The sequence below is a fragment of the Lissotriton vulgaris genome, chromosome 10 (genome assembly GCF_964263255.1).
Source record: "Lissotriton vulgaris chromosome 10, aLisVul1.2, whole genome shotgun sequence".
NCBI lineage: Eukaryota > Metazoa > Chordata > Amphibia > Caudata > Salamandridae > Lissotriton > Lissotriton vulgaris.
In genome coordinates this window covers 759,618,934-759,635,480 of record NC_141698.1, presented here as the reverse complement: position 1 = coordinate 759,635,480, position 16,547 = coordinate 759,618,934, and the positions used below count along the sequence as shown (strand labels likewise).

Sequence of the window (16,547 nt, the reverse complement as noted above, 5' to 3'; positions counted from 1 at the left end):
GCCTTGTGGGCCCCAGTAAGTGCCTTGAAGTGGATTCACTCGCAAGGTATTGTACAGCAGTTTAGGTGGCTGGCCTATGTTTTGGGTTGCAATGGCTAAAGATCAGTTTCACTACTGCACTCTACTCTGTGTGAACCTTTTTTGCTTGGGAAGTGTGAAGACAGTGGCATTAAAGTAATAGTCTTTCTGCCTCAAACACACTTTCTATTCAAGTGGCCTTTGTAAAATATTGGTTCATGGAAATGCCTACACCTTCTAACCTTTTGTAGTTATCTTAGAGAGCACCCTTGCTCCCTAGATTATCAGTGTACTACTATCATTAACAACACTTGGCCTAGGAGCACAGTGAAGATTGTGCTAGGTTCTTATCAAAACCATTGTTCTCAAAGTGTTATGAAACAAGTATTGCCTATTACCCTTTGCTTATGAAAGCATTTACTCAGGGACAAAATTAGTTGAGCAGCTTGCCTATGACCCTAACGGTGAGTTATCCAGGTTGGGAAACAGCCTTTATAACGCGGGCTGAGCCACACGTGCTGTTTCCCTGCAAGCAGAACCATGCTTGCCTTATCCATGCATATGCCTTAACCACGCAAATGCATGCTCAAGGCAATGCACGGTCTAGATGCTGGGATGGGCGGGCACAGGAAGAGAAAGGATGGGGAGAGGACGTGGTCTGGTAAGTAGGGTTGGGGCCAGGTTTTGGGAGGATGGGGTAGTATTTAGGGCTTGGAGGGAGTCGGGGTAGTTTTTAGGGCTCAGGGGGGTCGGGGTAATTTATAGGGCTCAAGGAGGGATTGGGTAGTGTTTAGGGCTCAGGGAGGAGGGTTGGGGTAGTGTTTAGAGCTCGGGGTCATGTAGTGTTTAGAGTTCGGGGGAGTCAGGGTGGTGTTTAGGGCTTCAAGGGGTCGGAGGGGTCAGGGCAGTGTTTATGGCTCTGGGGGCTCAAGTAGTCTTTAGGGCTCAGGGGGGTCTGGTAGCTTTAGGGCTCAGGGCTGGGGTGTGATCTTTACCACACATCCCTTTACCAGTCATGCCTTTACCACAGAATTGCGTCGTAAAGTAATTCGTTGTTTTGACACATTTTTTTCTTCTTCCGGCTGTGCTAAAGAGGCATTGGCGGTTTAGCCATGTGTGCCTCTGTCATACAACCATCCAGATGTATTCTCTCTCTAGGGCAACCAGAGATCACCGGTTCATCTTCAGTGAGGCTTATGCTGTGACGGAACGGTATGGGATGTACCGCTTGCCCCCCTAACCTTCCCCCCTACTCCAGGTTTCCAGAGAGGCCTAAAAGAAGTATATGTGCTCTCTGGCCTGGTTTTGGGACCAAGGAGTACAAATCCAGAGCCAGATCATCCCTTGCATTATTACCCTCCCTCTGTGCTACCTTTTATTAGTTCCTCAGCATGTGTTTGGGCAGGTGGACATGCAAATAGCAGGCACTGGCCATCCCAACCCTCGCAGCTTGTGCACTGTTCAGTGCAAGGTACAGGAGACTGAGTCCGTCCCTGTCCCCTTCAGGTAATGATAATGAACATATTCCAGCCCTCTCCCTTGCAGGTATACAGAAGCTTTATTGGGCCACTCAGTAATGAGGGAAGTAGCACCAAAGGACACATAATGACAATGGGGCACCCTCAATGTGTAAGTGCAGGATGAAAAGGGAGTGGCAGCCACAAGATGCCCGGGGAAGCAATGGTGATATGGGCCTTGCACGAGAACTTCGCACTACAGCGGTCAATTGCCCCACGTTTACACTTACACATAAGCATCCTGATGTTCCTTGCAAAGCATCTTTGATTCACAGACACACCCCAGCAATATAGCTGCAGTATAAGAGGGCCCATGATCTGAGGAAATCCCTTCATTCATAGAGGTCCCCTCAGAAAGGCAGGCAGAGATCTGTTTGGGGTGCTCCTATACTTCACCCCCTGAGTAGCTCTTAGCTTCACCTTGGCAATCCCTGAGTGGTAAGGAAAGTTCCATCGGATGAATGTTGTAGTTACTTTCTAACCCTTTCTAGTACACCAGAACTTCTTCATCTCTGTTTGTAAATACTGTGCAATTATTTTTACAAATGCTGCAACGTGGTACTGGGCCTTACCACATGTTACTCATCCGACGCACAAAACTGTCTTTTCCTTTCTGTTTATGAAGATGTCTCTCGGGTCTGTTCATTTTTCTCAAAACAGAGCCTGGTTTAGAGTTAGGCACAGGCTACTCTGTCATAAACATGACCGATATCCTGCCCGTCTTATTAAAAGTGCAGTATACCCCATGGTCCTTGTAATAAGCCGCACAGGATATGTGCCACGTTTGTGATGGAGCAATCCATCCACCAAACACTAAACCAGGCTATTATAAAGTATTTCGACACATGGGTCAACAGTTTTTATCATGCATGTTCATGACTCCACCTTAGAACCCCCCTCCCCCCCTCCCTTCCCTTCCCCCCCCCCGTCTGAGCTGTTAAGTTATCTTTAACCTACTTTGCAGACTGGTGTCTCCTATGAGGATCACATTTGCACCTAATTAATCACTTAGTGTTGTTGTAAAAGTTCCCTCTTCTTTAAAACCCCCTTACTCAATCTATAACTTGCCAAACAATTAGTGAGATTAGACTCTCAAGGTGATTTCTCTGTTCGAGTTCAGCCATTTGGGAATAGAATATTCCACTGGAAGATCCAGCGTTTTGGGCAGGCCATAGTTAGCAGTGTGCCCTACGGCACTGTCATACCACATTACCACTTTACCTGCTTGTTCTTTGCAGTCTACACATTATGAGCGGGTGTCACGTCTGAGAAACAGGGAACCACCCCAGCCCTCTAAATTTAGCAACATGGATTAGCCTCTCACCTTGGCCTGAGGACATAAATACCCATCTTCTCACTCGGAAGTCCTGTGTGTCTGTTTCCCAGAAGGCAGGCTTTGCGTGGGATATTGGTCTGTTTCTAGCATAGCCCCCTTTCTTCTGTCCTTTATGTTTTTGATTGCTTGCTGCTCTGCTTATCAGAGGTTTTGCTTCTGTAGTCTTCTTGTGGTTAGATCAAGAAAACAGTCTGGTTTTTTTATTCCCCACAGCACAACACAACAGCAAGACATTGCAGTAATGTAGTGCAAAATGCCACGCAACAAATATGGACAAACATTATTCTCACACATTACCTTCTGCCTGCTTTTATGATATGGTTGTAAAAGGAGTTTATGCCTACCACTGCACTAACTTACCACCAAAGACGTGAAATTGCACCAGTCAAAACTGTTTTGTGCAGTGTAAAAAAAAATGTTTGCTGAGCTAGCATTCCATTTTGGAATTCACATATCTCTTCTGGATAACCACCTTTGCTGCCCAATGATAGCAAATTTCCTACAGTTTGGTGCTCACTTCCCGCTCCATCGGCAGGGCCTAGTTTAGATAAATATTTTGTAAATGGATCCGAATGAAAGGGCAGTCTGGCTGCCACTCTGACTTAATTAAGTATTAACAACTATCATGGAAGCAAATAGCCCTCGGTACAGCTTTGAGTTGTGCATTTCCCTATACCACTCAGGGTTAATTTGACTTCGCTTGTTTTGCTGTGTTTGTGGTTTACATTCAACATAATACCCTGTAGAAGTTCTGCTGGATGAATGTTTATGCAATGCAACTTAGCAACCAAAAAGGTTTATTGATTACAGGTTATTGTTGTGTTGCAGTTAAAACACATCTAAATATTTAAAAGAAGCGAAAATAGTGTGGCTAGCCAGTAGGACTAACCGCAGGAGTTGTCTGCTGAAGTGCATGCTTGGCTCATCCCTAGAAGTAGTTCCTGCAGTGGTAGCTTGCATGGGGTTCCCCAGTCTCTGGATTGTTATTTTTTTTTTAGCATGCTGGCCTGTTGCTGACCATTTGTGGTTGACTCGTGAATGCGGGGCTTTCTGTTAATCTTGCACTTTTATCACATGATGTCATGCCCTGAAATTAATCACAGGGAGAAAAAGCATGTTTAGAGAAAAGACAATACAGGCACCGTTTCTTCCAGTCGAAGTGTAGAAAAACACATTTTCTTCCAGTGAACATTCTGACAAAGGGTAGTTGTGTTTGGTTTATTTCCCGGTAGATTTTTTTAGAAGGTGAGTTGAGAAATATTCTGAGATGTCCTATTTTATAGTGCTACATCTAGTTCTCATTTGTTATACATATATGTAAATATCAAATATCAATGCATATATTAACACTGAATTGTGAAGTGAGGCCTGCTCTATAAGGCTGTTTATCATTCGCTATACACCAATGCTGCCTCCCTCGTTTACATGACCACCTCCTTGGAGTCCATGCTCCCAAATGTGAAATAAAAGTATGAGAGTGGAGGCAAGAAAGATCTACGCGGCGCAGCTTTACATGAGTAGTGATGTACACGAAAGAGTAAACAAGCATTGGAAACGCAAATAGATCTGGCATCAGTGTGCTAATACATGGTAAACATAGGCATTCACAAACGTTGTTTTTCACATTAAAGCTTGTTGTGCGGTATTTTGCAATGTTGGGGAAAAGGCAGAAAGAAATGGTGATTTCTGTAGAAAATGCATTTAGGAGCTCAAGAACTGAATGTGACAAATACTGTGATGATTCATTGAACCTTTCATACGTAAAATAGTCCATCAGACAGTCTAATGGAAGCACTTTCTAGGTGGTGGATGGATACAGCAACCAACCAACAGCATATGTTGAAGGCTATGCACTCTGCGTGAAACCAGAGCCCCACTATAGGTATATTTGAAAGAATTGGTAGCAGTAGGAATTGCACTCAACACTGCTGTCCCGTCAGACCTAACCAATAAAAAAATTGATAGATAATATTTTTGAGTCCGCTAGTAGTAAGTAAGTAAAAGAACATCAGGATATTAGCATCTAATAGTGAGTTTCCTGGGTTGGAATAGGGAATAACTCAGGTCAGAAAAACTTTATTTCAATCACTTTAGATCAAAAAAGTACTACAAAGAACACAAAACATACAATCGTGAAATAGCACGACATAGCTCTTTCCATATCTGTAGCAGCCTATATAAAATTAATTTCACTTGAAAGAGACTATGAGAATTTATCATTAATACGCTTTTAAAATAGCAGCATGTAAATATTTAAATTCTTCTTAGAAATACTAAGACACGTTACTAGCAGCATTGCATTCTAGTTGTAACATAGGGAAAATGGTACCCAGGAAGGGTTAGCTTTTAAAGACCATCAGGCACACATTTTGCACATCTAATCCACATTGCCATCAGTAATTTAGCCATGCCGAATGTCACAATCTGGCTTGAGTAATAGGGAATAACATGGTTATAGCACATGGTTTTCCCACTCCAAGTTGCAAAACTCAAAACATTGTCGATTTCTGTGCATAAGAGTGCACCGGAAGTTAGATTGCAAACTTTATGTGAGAATACCGCTAGACTTGTGTTATCCTAAAACTGAAGGAATTTATTAGTTAGTGGTTTTCGCTCTGCTGTCATGTTGTAATGATATGTTCAATGTAATACCGCTGCTGAATGTTATCATATGTGAACATTTATTTTCCTGCGCTGCTTACTGGCAATACAGAATTATAATTGTTAACACTAACTATTCTCCCTAACCAGTGAAAGTCCATGAAACATAAGGAAGCGCGTTCCTTCCTGGTTTAAATACAATTAAAATTTGTCTAATGTGAATCTTAGGAGAAAGGACAATGTGTTAAGTGTACAACACCTGACAGTGTATACAGTAAAATTATGGTTTACCTAAAACAAGGTTAGGATGAGGGTGCTGGGTTAGCAAGGTTCACAAGGTAAACCCTAAGGTTCCCCCAGTGAAATGAAGAATGAACATGGCCTCCTCCTACCTGGAATTTTCACCTGGAAATTGTGGCTGCGTTCAGCATCTGGAGACTCCAAGTGCAACTCACGTAGTCTGGAGACCTCCAGGTTCAGTTGGTGCAACATTCTCCTGTCACTGGCCCCATCAGAGGTAAAAGGGACCTCGCAGTGAAGTCCAATGTGGGTGGAGGGGTTGAGCTTGGTGTGAGCAAGCAACTACAGCCACCGAGCCCGGATAATCCGCTCATGAGCCTTAATGGTATCAGAGCAGTGGACATCAAATTGACAGGAATTGTTTAGTGATTCGGCCACAAGTGTGTTAATTGTTACACGTTTAACAAACTAAACAATTTTAAATAAATCATGTTATTACTTTATTAGAAGAAATAAAATGGACTATGATCCCTGCGTAGCCCAAATACAGCCTCAGTTGATGTGTTTCAATGGTTGGTCTTGAAGAAAGTGCCAAACTTTAAAAATATCTGTATTTTTTCAACGTTTTGGTCCTTAGTATCGTAATTGGATTTGAATCGGTATCACATCCTAGGAGAACTGACTAACATCCTGCCCGCAGTAACATTTCCTTCAGAAACAGTAATATATTTATTTGAGCATGCAGAATATAAATTAGTTTTCTAGAAAACAATCTGCTGTGCAATTTATATACATATATTAAATACAATTACCGTTAGAATTAACAAAGAACTCCTCAATCCTGAAATCGCAATTTATGGGCAGTAAATGGTTAATTATTATGTAGATTTTGATGATGATCAGCAGGTAATGTAGGTCCGCATCAGACTCCTCCAGACTTTGGCCCTCATCATGAGAGTGCCAGATACACGGATGCAGTATTCCTGCACCTGGAATTATTGTTACTGTGGATACCAGTGTCATTTCCAGATGTGGGAGTACCACTGCACTTCGAAAGAGACTCTGCGTGGATCTTGCCAAATGAGTTATCACACGAATGCCGTAATAATTCTGCTTTTTCCACCGCTTTCCTGCACGTGACCTTCACTTACCTTTAATGGGGGAGGTGTCCTAATGGCAAACAGTAGAGGTGCGGTATTCCCGCTTTCCTTATATTCCCAATAACCCCTGTTACTGGCTTAACAAGGAGACCGGCCTTGCAGAAGGCTGTGGTGGTGGGTATCTATCTCATGGGTGATGCTGTTTCCTAATTGAAATACATCAAATTTCTTCATGTCGCTTTGCAGAAATGGACAGAGAATTCGCTCTTAAGAGTGTCTTCTGAGGTAAAAAGCGCCTCCATTCTTGCCTTGGCGGCATTATTTTCAGTGAGCCTCTTTTAATGCAGGAGACACTGAATCATCTGCACCTCATACATGTCATTAGTGGCCTCCAAGTGTTTGGCTTAACCAGGGAACAACTCGGCATGAATTTCCGCATGTTGGTTGTAAAACCTCATTTCCTGTATTCTTGAAACAGAACCTGGGCCTTTTAGATATTTCTGTTTCTGAAAGGTTATCTTCAGATGTGTCCAGATTGGAACCTGCTGGGCAATAATATATGTTTCAGATTAATTATTAATTTAATTAGAAAAATTAGAAAATCAATTTGTGTCAATTAATTTATAATCCGTGAAGAACTGCGTTCTGTTTATTCACGCGGACAGAGGTAGGCGCCAAGGTCTGTACTATAGGGTGCATGGCCCCAGTGTGCCCAAACACCATGTGTGCAGTGTGAACATCAGTGCCAGGTGTCCCAAGAACGTGCATACTGTGGTCCAGACACTTACAGGCACTGATGCCCTGTGTAACCTTAAGCTTGCAAAGGACCCAAAACTCCAAGTCATGCTATGAACACCATACCCCCACAATTTTCTGCAGGTCAAACATGATGAAATTTATCATGGAAAATATTGGAGTGATAAGGTAAAACATACGGAATTTGGTGCAATAAACAGTAATTCCACTGGCCACTCATAATAAGATGTATGCCCCTCACCCAGTTAATACATCACCCTGGGGTATCAGTATATATCGGGGGTGGTTAATATCTCCCACTTTCTGACACAATCATAATAAAGGCCTGTGAGTGCAAGTGGATAGTAGCATGGAGAAAAAGATGTGGAGGTGGCCTACCTAAATCTACAAAAAATCCCCTCTCAATGTGGAACAGCAGCCTTTACTTGGAGACTTAGAGCACCTCTTATTCTGAACAAGAAGGGACACCAAGTCTCTGCCAGGCGTAACGGAAGCAAAGCTTAATTCAATGGACGAACTGGAGTCTACAGCATAATGTCTGTAGTAGGCTATGCAGTATGAAATCAATGCTTGACTCAATGGGGAAGCAGATAGGAGGGTGTCTAACGCTGGAAGAAGAAGAATACTGGCTGTCGGTACTGCAGGTCATATACTAACGTGACAGAAGAGTAGGCAATGAGAGGTGCTGTAGAGCAGGGCAAACAGGAAGCAAGGCAGGAGTCAAGAGGAAGAGTAAGGAAATGTCCGGGGAATTCAAATTACAGGAAGGAATAGAATTTCTAAACGCTTGGCTAGAGTTACACTTGTGAAACTATGCTAAAGGGCAGTGTTCCTTTTTATGCCAGAAGGTGGAAGATTGTGTGCTCTTACCATAAGAGTATTCTGAAATATTCCTGGAATCTTTGATGCACAGGCACTCGCGGCAGACACTGCTGCTCAGCTCATGTGCAGTGTCCATTTCAGCTTGGGAAGGCTGGCATCCTTCTCTGCATTACAATTGACCAGGTGAATCGGGAGGCGCCTTCTAAATTCCTCAGCTTTCCAAAACCCATTGATGATGCTTCCCCTAATCCCATGTCATCAAGCATTGGCAGTGCAGAGGGAACCATCCCACACTTGGTGAGTGAGTGTTAGGACACCCGGGACTCCCGAGACTTGATGTGGCAGGCCTAGTCACCGCAAAGGCTGGGAAGCATATAATTGAGTACACAAATAATTGCTAGCATACATACACCAACATACCCACTAAATGGGGCAGACAGGACATCTGCTATCATGGAATATCATCAGGTAAGTTTAGTATGTATGCTGATGATACTGAAATTCATGTTGACTCAGCAATACCTTTGAAACTCAGTCAAACATCATGGAATGCCTAGAATCACACATTCCACTGGATTCATGAACACTCTCTTAGCCTAAACACAATCCAATTTTCCTCCTTCCCTATCTTGTCAAACTACTAGAAAATATAGCCCTTCTTTAGTTACAACTGTTTGCTGGACAGAATTTTTTATTTAAATATTTTCAGGGAGGCTTTCAAATGGGGAACAACATTAAATTGGTTGTTCTGTCATCCTTAGACAATTTGAGGAAACTTGTTGATTTATTTATATTTTTCCACAGCATTTAACACCTTTGATCCCCATTCTTGTTGCACTTGCAGAAGATGGATTCAGAGGATTTTTCCTTCAGTGGATTAGCTCTTCTATCCAGCGGATTAACTCTTCTTTCTCTAACACACAAATGCGCCTGTTCTCTTCAGATTTAAATACACTTACATATGGTGTACCCCAGGGCTCCACCCTGTCTCTGTTTCTTAATTTGTACCTGCGCTCTTAGCTTCACTTCTAAACCAATATGGTTGCTAGATTTTATTTACATGCCCCTAGAACAGCTTCTCTCTTGTTGTTGAGATGTCTCCACTGGCTCCCCATTTGTAAAAGAATTAAGTTTAAAGTCTGCCATTTGGTCCATAAAGCACTTAATGACAGAGGTCCTATTTATCTGGCAAAAAAACTCACTCGCTACCTCCCGAGCAGATCACTGCGCTCTGGGGAAAATGCCCTTCTTATGATCCCTTGGGTTAACAAACTTCACTCCGGTGGCAGAACTTTCTCCTACCTTGCTCCACGATTGTGGAACTTGCTCCCTATCCACTTGCGTAAGTGCTCTAATTTCCTTACGTTCAGGAAACTCTTGGAAACTATTGATTCCCTTTCCTAGCCTCCATACCTCCGTTCACAGCGCAGAGATACCTCTTCAGAGGTGAGTCCAGCGCTCTATAAGCTCATTCATTCATTCATATGACACCCAATAGACTTTTGATGTTTCTTGATGGGAAAGCTTCACAAACTGGTTTTTCAAATGCACAAAAATGTATTCTGCTATGTCCTTCTTGGAATCTTAGATCTGCTAATCTCTTGTTTCTTGATATCCCTAAAGTTCGTATTGTTTCGTTGGGTGAATATACATTTTCTGTTGCAGCTGCCTGACAGTGGAACAAGATTCCCCCCACTCTATGCTCCGACCCTAACCAGGCCTCTTAAAAACTGGGCCTTTAACTCATACCTGCTACGGGTTGCTGATAATAATCGAAATGATGCTGATTAGCACCAAAATAAATCAGTTGTCTTTGCGCTTTATAAATATTACAACCTATTACTCGGAGGTCCTGCTCGTGTCGGGCTTCTTTTGAATTGCCCAAAATCTCAGGCACCTTCCATCAGTATGCAGAAAGCAAGAAATCTAGGAATAATCATTGACATAAATGTCTCATTCTTTCCCCAGGTTAAAGCTGTTGTCAGTGGCAGTATCCTACTAATGTCCTTGCTCAAGGACATCCTGCCACTAATGCAAAGCAAGCACTAAGAGAAGCTGACAGGAGCCCTTGTTTTGGGATGGCTGGATTACTGTAATGTGGTCTGGACACACCTCCTAAACAAGTTCATACATTTGAAAGCTTTCAACATCACATAGCCAAAACCTTAGCCACTGAATATACGACCAAGAAAACCTGGATTTGGAAAGTGGCTTCTGGATTCTTGTGTCATCTAGGATCAAGTTTACAATTCTGTGCATCATCACAAAGCTTCCTGGAACAAAGGCATCAGCTAACTTCAAAAGCTGGCTACACACTACATTTCAGCTAGGATCATCTTTTTAAAGAACGTGCACATTATACAGCAACCTTCCTTGAAATGACAAGGCATGTTCAGGCTTAGAAACTCTGGATTGCCCTGAAACTAAGACTACACAGACCCTAACCAGCTCCAGTTCAGAGCACTTCTAAAGCCTAAACTTGCCCCATGCAAGAGAAAATGCTGGCGATAGAATTTATTGGAAATATTTATATGTTTCCCTTTATAATCTGACGTACATGACAATCATTGACAAGCATTTAATTGAACATTACAGTCCTCTGAATAAAGGGCTCCTTCCACAAAGTTACATGGGTTAAGAAGGAAATTCACAGGCTCGTGAGACAGATGTTTATGAAAGAGATGAATGATATTGAGATTAATAATCGTGGCAAAAACCTTTACATTTTTTAAATCCAAAGAAGTATATAAAGGGTTCTTGGTCATGTTTGGCAAACAACTCAACCTGATCTGTGAATCTGGTATTCTTCATCAAATTTCTTTGCAAATGTATGCAACCACCTCTTTAATCTCTAAGGGCCTGATTCACAAAGGGCCTCCACACTCGTGGTGGAGGCCCCGTAGTCATCGCAGAAGGTCCCGTCACGAGTGAGAGCTCCCCCTGCCACGACTCCAGGGCCTCCGCCACAAGTGTGGGCACCGCCTGCCATGACTCCAGGGCCTCCGCCACGAGTGCGGCAACCCTTTCCACGACTGCAGGGCCTCCACCACGAGTGCGGACGCCCCCTGCCACAACTCCAGCGCCTCTGCCACGAGTGCAGGCACCCCCTGCCACGACTCCAGGGCCTCAACCCTGAGTGCAGGCGCACCCTGCTATGACTCCAGGACCTCTGCCATGAGTGTGAGTGCCCCCTTCCATGACTGCTGGGCAGCCACCATGAGTGCAGACACCCCCTGCCACCATTCCAGGAACTCCGCCACGAGTTATGGTGCCCCCTGCCACGACTCCATGGCCGCTGCCATGAGTGTGGGCAACCCTGCCATACACCAGGGCCTCTGCCACGAGTGCGAGCACCCCTTGCCACGACTCCCGGGCCTCTGGCACGAGTGCGGAGGTCCTTTGTAAATCGGCCCCTAAGTTATCTCCACCTTTAGAATACAAAATAAACCTCTACAACCATTTCATAGTCTATTTTAATACATAAATAACCACTACTTCACAACCATCTACTCATGATTGCTTCAACCAACCACTGGTTCCTTACCAGACAAGGTAAATGTGCATGACAGTGTAAAGGAGACAGGTACAGGCATGATGAGGTAAAAGCAGAGAGATATTGCAACCCCTGTGAAACGACTGCTACCCTCTATGTGTAGTGAATAATGTTCAAGTAAGTCTCCTGCCAGTGTTGGGTACCTTCATTGTTTAAACAGTAAGATTTTTTCTGTGCAGAAGGGTAGTTAACATGGGTGTTAAGGAGGACATCTGTGGGCCATACAACCCATATTGTTTATAGGCAAAGGGCTGTCTCTGTGATGGGCCCCAGCTTCATTAGAATATGACTGACATATACCAGCATTCAAATGCAGTGTGCTGCAATTAATGTCAGCGGGCACATATGCGCACATACGGTGGGGCATCTTCCCTGTGGGGCACAAATGTATCACTATATTAGTTTGGGTAAGTTAATATAACTATTGCTTGAGGTTTTTTCCTTTATTTCCTTTATTTTGGCGTTTAAGAATGCCTTGGCTATCGTCTTCTTATAACATGCCAGCTTTGGAAGAACATTTGCATTTCTCCTATGTTCAATTATTGTGATGGCAGGCGTGCCAATTTCATCATGGCTGTTAGTTTTTTGGTGTAAACTTCTTCTTGTCTGCTATTAAGTATATACATGTGCTTACTTTGCAAACGTTATAAGTCTGAACATTTTGCCAAGACCTTTTAATTTTACTAAAAAAAATGTATGTGTGTGTGTGCGTATGTGTGTGTGTGTGTTTATATATATTTTGCTGCTATTATACAGGCACTTGGACACAGTATTACGAGATGTCCTTGTCTACTTTGGATTCCACCATGCATTTTACATACCTCGTTAATCAATGGTATTCACAGCGATCATTTGCACAAACTTGCATATTTGCACATATTTAGCAAATTCATGTATAGTAATTTTTAGACCAAGTTGTTGCTGAAAATATTTTACATTTCCCCCTTGGTCAGAATCAGGCATATTTAGTATTGTCTTACATGTTTTATTTTCAATGCCTTACAGCGAAAACCAGTATGTCTTCAATGTATATTACTCAGTGTATCACATGATCAGCGGTAGCCGATGCACAGTCACTTTAAATATGGTTGTTTGATTCACTCACGTTGTCATGTGATCAAGGCTCCTCGGAGCCGAAACGTTATGGCAGCAGAGAAGCACAAATAAAATAATCAGCATCTGAATCTTTTGGTCCGTGTCCGTGTTTGCTAAGGAGTGGCGCCGACTGAGCTGCTGGAGCCAAGCTACGGATTGATATAGAGTGTTAAAGTGAATCTCTCAAGTCTTTGCTGCTATGAAGTCTTGAAAGGCTCTCAGACTATTTTGAGATCCATATATAGGTTTGGGGTCGCCATATATATTAGTAAGGAGTTTTTGTGACTTGCTGTTTTCGTTGGTCACTAGGTATTACCTTGCAGAATGGAATGACTCCTATAGAGTTTTAGATAAGGGCCAAAACCTGCCATAGGGTGAAGTAGGGTACATACGATTGTCCTACATAGACTCCATCTAGAGGAAAAGCATTCATGTCAATCTTATCATGTTTCTTTTAATGTAAATTAAAATCAGGAACAAACGCCTTCTTTCCCTGTTGATACTCCTTGTTACTACAGCCAAGGGCTAACCTTGCTCCCAGTTTAATTTGCAATTAAAGTTACCACAATTAATTCTCATTCATAGAAATGATCTGCCGGATTCAGGAATGCTTTGTGTTCATTATTATAAGAAATACATTTGCTAGTAGCACTGCCGGAGACATACAAAAGCCCTGAAAGCCTTTTGCAGCAGGATGAAGAACAACAACACCTAATATTTTAATATCAACATGCCTTCTACTCAGCCTCCAGCTGATCTTGTATTTACATTAACAATGTCTAGTTCTAACAATTAACAATGCCTGCATTGTGAGCAAAAACACCTCACCTTGTGGGTTTTGCTTTTTAATAGAAAGAACTCATAAAAGCAAACATTTTATAAAGATGAGAATTGCGGCATCAAAATCACCTCACTGCATCCCAGAAGCTTCCCTACCCAGATAGTGATTCTAAAACCACCAAGTCTCCCGCAATGATTAGTTCTCCAGTATTAGGGGTGTTTTTCATAGATTCACATGTTTGAATATTTCCAGTCGTCGAAGTGGGAGTCCAACGGTACATAAAATAGTAGTAAAATATATATATATATATATATATATATATATATATATATATATATATATATCCGTTCCAACTCCTACTTCTCGGCAAAGGTACCGAGTCCTCGATGTAGGTACAGACCACAAACACTGCGATTAGTTTCAATTCAAGGGTGGTTTATTGTTCATCTGTCCCCAGCATGACGCGTTTCGGCTGCAGCAAGGCAGCCTTGATCACATCTATATATATCCAACGTAAAAGGTTTCCCCCAAGGAAGAGCCACGAAGCAGGTAGGTACCATTTCGCTTTATTTCAGGAAGCTACAGCAGAGGTGGCCGAACAGACACCTTAAATATCCATTGCCTGACGCGTTTCATGCTCGGCAGAGCATTTCTTCAGAGGCATATTGTCCTTTACCAACGTGTGACCTGTATTCAAATTTATTAACTCCACCTGCCCCAGTGGGCGTTGGCTCACGCTGAGCCTGATGGTACTTGCAGTGTTTATCAGTCTTTAAGATCCGTTTAGCACACGCGGTTGAAATTGACACAAGTATTTCCACAGTGGGTTAGGGGAAAGTTCAACTCACGCTGTGCTGCATTTTGATGTCTCCTGAAAGCGACCTAATCTGCCAAAAGCGCCATAGTCGGGTGACTACAGCACAGACCACATTCATGCGGCAGGGCTTCTTCCGCGGCCGGGAACAGCCGCAACAAATCCAACGTAAAAGGTTTCCCCCAAGGAAGAGCCACGAAGCAGGTAGGTACCATTTCGCTTTATTTCAGGAAGCTACAGCAGAGGTGGCCGAACAGACACCTTGAATATCCATTGCCTGACGCGTTTCATGCTCGGCAGAGCATTTCTTCAGAGGCATATTGTCCTTTACCAACGTGTGACCTGTATTCAAATTTATTAACTCCACCTGCCCCAGTGGTATATATATATACATATAGAAAATTATATAATTATACATATACATAAGAAATGTAATACATATAAAATATATAACGTAAAGTTAAAAGTACCATAGAATTGAAAGAAGGCCCATAGAAGCCTTAAAGGGATAATTCACTTTAGTAACATATCATAGTCATTATAATAGTCCACATTCCAGCCAATCAGGCAACAGCACCCTCTAGAACCTTCTCCTCAGAAGCTCAAGCCCTCAGATTTTCTACTGCACGTCGTGTGAAGGGAGTCTTCTGAGCTCTGCTCAGTTCTTCAACTCTTTTGCTTATTTCAACTCATCCAGATGTCTTCTACTAAAAAATCTTTGATTAGACCGTGTTCCTCCTGTGGAAAGCTTCGACTTTTTCATGAAGATCCTCATAGTAAGTGTATTTACTGTCTTTACCCGGACCATGAAGTTAAAAACTGCAAGTTTTGCAGGACCTTCTCCTCAAAGACTTTAAAAGATAGAGAGGCCCATCTCCTTCTGTGGCTACAGAAGTTGAAGACTTCCGAAGATCCTGTTTCTGACATAGAGAGTGTGTCTTCTTTCCAACCTAAAGCCTCTCTTAAGCGTGGGTCAGAGACTGAGGTGCCTTCTCCTTTCCTGAATAGAAAGAAGCTCGTAGACACTTCTAAATCTGTCTCCCCACGGGATTTCGCAGCCTCCATGCCTATGGGACCTGGTTCTCTGGCATCGCAATCCCAAGCTATGCCCTCGTCATCTAAAACGGGCGGCAGCTCGTCGACGGGAGCGTCGACGCGTCCGTCAACGACTGTGAGATCCGTCGACGCTGTACCATCGTTGACGACAACGTGTTCTATGTCAACGAGGACTACAACAACGACGTCTACCTCGTCGTCGACGCTTCCAGAGGTGAGGCCTATTTCATCTATTCTTAAGATTTTGTCGACGGCCGTTGAACCTGCCTCGTCGACGCCTGTGGCTAAGAAGCTTTCTTCGACGATGGCCTCGTCGACGATCCCCCTTGGTCGACGGCCACATCTTCGTCGACGGCCACATCATCGTCGACGGCCAAGACCTCGTCGACGGCCAAGACCTCGTCGACGGCCAAGACCTTGTCGACGGCCAGGACCTCGTCGACGGCCAAGACCTCGTCGACGACCAGATCTTCATCGACGGCTGCATCCTCATCGACAGTTACCAGTCCATCGACGGCGGCATCCTCGTCGACGTTGCCGTCTACGCTGACGATTCCACCTTCGTCGACGACTGCCTCGTCGACGGTGATATCCATGACGACGACTTCTTTTTCATCGACGGCTCCATTGACGGCACACAAGACTACATCGTTGAAAACAAAGGAAAGGATGTTTTCTCCGTCGCCGGTTCGATTGCCATCTACCACCTCGTCGACGGGACCGTCGACGACACACCATTCAATTGCTACTGCAACTACTTTCCCAGTGGTCACAGCTTCAGTGGTCAAACGCCCAGTTCCACTGAGTCCTATAACTGATGCTTCTACTCTTCCGCAATTATTTGAGTCGACAGGAGAG

The 16,547-nt window shown here is 43.4% G+C and overlaps 1 protein-coding gene across 11 annotated transcripts in view; it reads left to right on the top strand.

Annotated features, from left to right (window-relative positions):
• KIAA1217 (KIAA1217 ortholog) overlaps window positions 1-16,547 on the top strand; it is a 1,418,769-nt gene that overhangs the window by 768,120 nt on the left and 634,102 nt on the right. The gene's annotated exons all lie outside the window — the stretch shown is intronic.